The following is a 4882-nucleotide window of genomic DNA, read 5'->3' on the forward strand; positions in this document are numbered from 1 at the left end:
TCAGAAAGATGGACCCCGATGTGGCAGCTTGTAGCTATACATTAGCGCGGTTTGTGTTACAGTCAATTGCCGTCTGACCTCTCCTCCCAGCAGAGGCAGTGTAGCGCCATCTGTACATCTTTTAGTCACATTAAATCATGTCATTGAAAGGGCTTCTGAATGTGAACAAGTTTACCTTATGCTTAGGAGAGAAATTAGTCAAACTGCTGAACTGCAAGTCCATGTTCATGCGCACTCACCAATTTTCATATTGTTTTGCTCTTTTCTGGAGTGATAATAATACTGTCAGAGACTGCTATCTGTTCAAAATTGGCTACGGTCATAGCTAGAATATCACTAAAGATTTTTTTAAAAAGGTCATTAAGGTAATTTGAACTGTATATGTCAACTAAGTCCCAAGATTGGAGTCTGAACTACATTCCCAATTGGAACATGGATTTTTCAGACACAGTTTGGCCCAGGGGCTTCCATGCCAATGTATATTTACATGAAAGACTGAGGAATTTCATAAGACACAAGCTACTCTAAAAGAGATAATTGAAATGACCAGGTCTATTGAAGGAACACCTTCTGGGCCCATGGGCATGGATATGGCCTAGGTCTGCACAATCAAAATATGTCATTACCCTAGGCACAGTAATTTTCTCCCCCGAGGAATGCACATGTGAGTAGGCTAAGGCCAATCAGAACTCTCCCTAGGATTTTCTTTGCAGAGAACAGGATAAGATTGTCTCTTTGAAATGAACTTGCTAAACTTGAAGAACATGATTATGGTTGTGCCAGTGACTATCTTAATGGAACAGAGAGTAAATCTGCTTTATAACTGGGAAGACAAAGTCCTCATTACAGTACTTAAGCTTATTTCTTTATGCCAGCCAGACTGGAGCAAAAGTAGGATTTCTGGCCCTTTGGACTTCAAAATTGCATAAGTCTTTTTTGTTTGTTTTTTACTTGCTTGTTCAAGTCGATGTTTCTCAAAGTGTGAGCTCTGTAGCAGCAGCACTAACATGAGCTGAGAACTGGTTAGAAATGCTCATTCTAGGGCCCTATCCCGTACTTTCTAAATCAGAACCTCTGGGAACAGGGAAGAAGTATAACAGACTCTCCAAGTAATTCTGATGCATTAAAGGTTGAAAAATACTGGTTTAAGTTATTTTCATTCAAGTTTCTAGCCATCTTCAATTGGCCAAGTCCTGATATAGCAGTGACAAATAAGAACTTTCCTAACAGTGCTAATAGTAATCAGAGAAGTATTTTGGTTAAAAAATGTTCTTACTTCGCCATTTCAGAGACCTAGATTTGAATAAGGAGACTCTCTCGGGAGACTTCTGGAGTATCTGTTCTTAGTTTAGCCCCATAGCAACGTAGCCTCAAGTGGAGTCACAGACCACTGGGAGATAAACGTCGAAGAATCTGTTCCATCTAGGACTTCAAATTATTTGAATTTTAAAATTGGGGAGATATGGATAGGAATCTTCTCTGCAACTTTATGTCAGCTTGAACACATTCTATTTAAAAGAGCTGCTTAATTTTAATTTCAATATCTGCGTTTAGAGGAGAACCTTTATATTGTCTCAAGGGGGAGATTTAGTCCCTCAATCTAAATATCTCTGCCTTTGATCCAAATCAGTCCAATTTACTTTAACATAAGAGGGTGCCTTTTTCCAGCTGGCTTAATGCTGGATACTGTGTCATCAAGGTAAAAGTAGAGTCAGAAATCTCTTGTGAGCTAATGGCATAATAGCAATATGTTCCCTGATTAATAATTAAAATATAAAGTGTATGCTTCTAAGAAGTATTGCATCCTTGATCAAAAAAATTTAACAAAAACCACTGTCCTTCACATGCTTATGAATGCAGAATATACCATGTGGAAAGCACTGTGTTTCCTTTAGTGTTATTTTAAAATATTTAGACATCTCTGTGATGCATGTTGATGATTTGGCATATTTAATTCCCATGATACCTTCTTTCAGGACGATTTATGCTTTGGAACATATGTAAGATCTGAAAAATTATTGCCTTAATTGCAAAAATAGTGTCTTTTTGTACACTTTGTGTATTTCGTAAGTTTGAGTATGACTACCAGTAATTACTTATTAATTGTAAGACCTGGACTAACAAACAGAAATACGTTAATCTCTAAAATTCTTTGCAAGGATATTGACAAAATTGACAAAATGTTTAATTAACATTTAGTTATAATTAGAGGTTATATTATGTAAAGTTGCCTTTTGCAAGCTATGATTGTCTCTACAGTTCAGAGGCCTTGCATGAATGGGACCTGTATGACTATTAATGGAAGCAAGTTTCCTGTTGGAAGTATGTGTTAGTATTTTGCATAGAGGCTTCTTTTCCAAGACCCAAGTAGTCTCAAAAATTCCATGGGTACATATCAGCATTTTAAAGAAAACTATTTCTGATTTTTAGGGCAAACGTGAAAATCATCATTAAAACAGAAAGCCAGATTGTTCTCAGTCCTTAGTAATAGTCTCTTAAACCACTGAAACAGAATTCAGCCAATTCATGGAAAATTCTTGTATCAATTTTTACTGTATATATGTTTATTGCCTTTTTAAAACCAGTGTAATAGCAACAAACAGGCATAAACTTGAGGTCAAACAAACATTTGTTAAAATTCTGATTGTACCAAATACGTAACAGCTGTATGGAATTAGGCAATATACTTTTGTGAAGCTTTGTTTCTTTAATATAAAATGAAGATAATTAATACCAATATTCCTAACGCCATGTCCTATAACGTCCAGGATAACAAACCTTCCCACTCATCTTTTGAAATGTGGCAACATGGATACAACTGGAAGCCATTATCTTAAAGCCAATTAATGCAGGACCAGAAAACCAAATGCTGTGTTTTCTCACTTATAAGTGGGAGCTAAACATTGGGTCCTCAAGGACACAAAGGTGGCAACAGTGGAAACTGGGGACAAATAGAAGGGGAGGTAGGTGAAGAGAGTTGAAAAATGAACTATTGAGTACTATGCTGAGTACTCAAATGACGGGATTATTCCTACCCCAAACATCAGTATCGCACAATATACCCAGGAAACAAACCTGCACATGTACCCTCTGCATCAAAAATAGACGTTGAAGAAAAGAATAGAATTCAAAGAAATAATTACCAATAAAATAAAATGCAAAGTGATTTGGAATTTTGATACTCATGGTATATATAAGTCTATAAGCGTGATTACCAACAATGCATTTTCAGTGTAAGAGGATAAATTTTCCAAGCAGAAAATGGCCATTTTTCAGTCAAGGATCTAGTAAGTGTGCTCACTTTTTCATCCCTTAGGGTCACTTTTTTTTTTTCCAGAAAACTTCCCCTGATTCTACTAGTCTGGACTATGTGATTTACCTTCGTGCTTCCCCAAAACTGTATTCATTCGGCTATCAACAGCTTTTAGAATATACTGACTTCTGTCTCTCCTATCCATTATAATGCATGCTCCCTGAATACTGAATTGATATATCATTTGCTTTGAAATTTCACCATCTACTTCAAGGTAAAGCATTTGTCACAATCAGTAAGAGTTGTTGATTAATTATAGTCCCCTTTTCTTTATATACTGTTTATGTATTTATATGACAAAAATATGAAATTAGAAAACTGGATAAAATATAACGTTGCAGGGATATGGATGTATAGCAAGTCTCCTGTGCTGCAGGTGCATGTGGATTGGTGCAACCGTTCTGGAAAGCTGTCCATCATACTTAGCCAAATCAAATATATACTCACCTACAGTCCAGCAATTCTACTCCTAGGCATGTACCATAGAGAAATTCTCAGAGAGGTGTGTAAGGGGATTTGTTAAATGATGCTAATGTTAGTGTTATTTCTGGTGGCAGAGAATTGGAGGCAATCAAAGTGTCTAACTAGGGGAGTGGACAGATCTAGTGTGGTTGACAGCATGTATTACACACTGTACTCTGCAGCATTCAGTAATAATGGAACCAGATAGGTGAATATCCAGAAACGTGTGAATCTTTAAAATATAATGCTGAGTGCAAAGATAAGAACAGTGAACTATAACCCAATGCCATTTAAAATTTATGCACACAAAACAGCAACACACATTTTAATTTTTTGAAATAATGTAAACTTTTATTTTAGAATCAGGGACATTTTGTTACCTGAACTTTTGTATGTTGCATGATGCTGAGGTTTGGGGTACAACTGATCCTGTCACCCGCGAAGTGAGCATAGTATCCAGTAGTTAGTTTTTCAACCTTGGACTCCTTCTCTCCCTCTCTCTCCTAGTAGTGCCCCATGTCTATTGTCATCTTTATGTCCACGAATACCTAATGTTTAGCTCCCACTTATAAGTGAGAACATGCGGTATTTGGTTTTCTGTTCTAAAGCAAATATTTTCAGAAACACCTAAGAGCAAAATAATGTATGTCAAATGCATTGGAATGGTTGCTTTGGTAGGAGAATGAAAATGATAATGCTGAATGCCTATAAAAGGAAAAAAAAAATAGAAAAGAAAATGTATGGAAGTTAAAAGAGACACAAACAAGAAGTCCTATAAGACCTTTTACAAAATCTGTATAATGGAAAAAGCACTGACAAACCACAAAGATTTCTAAAGCTTAGCAGCTATTAATTGGCACTGCTAAAAGAGGAAGAAGTTATAGATTATAGAAAGGGAATAACTTAGATGCTCTTATATAAGAATAAGCTTTGTCTTCTTAGAAAAGAAAGAAATATTTAATCCTATACCAGAAGGGGAAAGATGAGAACCACTGAACCTGCATCCTTTGCTGTTGGAATCAAATATTTGGCATTTTAGGAAATTTCTTCTCAAGAGCTAGTCTTGAAATCAGATCCCACTGTTCACAGGCTTTTCCTTTTTTTTTT

This window comes from Colobus angolensis, unplaced genomic scaffold (assembly GCF_000951035.1).
Source record: "Colobus angolensis palliatus isolate OR3802 unplaced genomic scaffold, Cang.pa_1.0 Scaffold11, whole genome shotgun sequence".
In the NCBI taxonomy this organism is placed as follows: Eukaryota; Metazoa; Chordata; class Mammalia; order Primates; family Cercopithecidae; genus Colobus; species Colobus angolensis.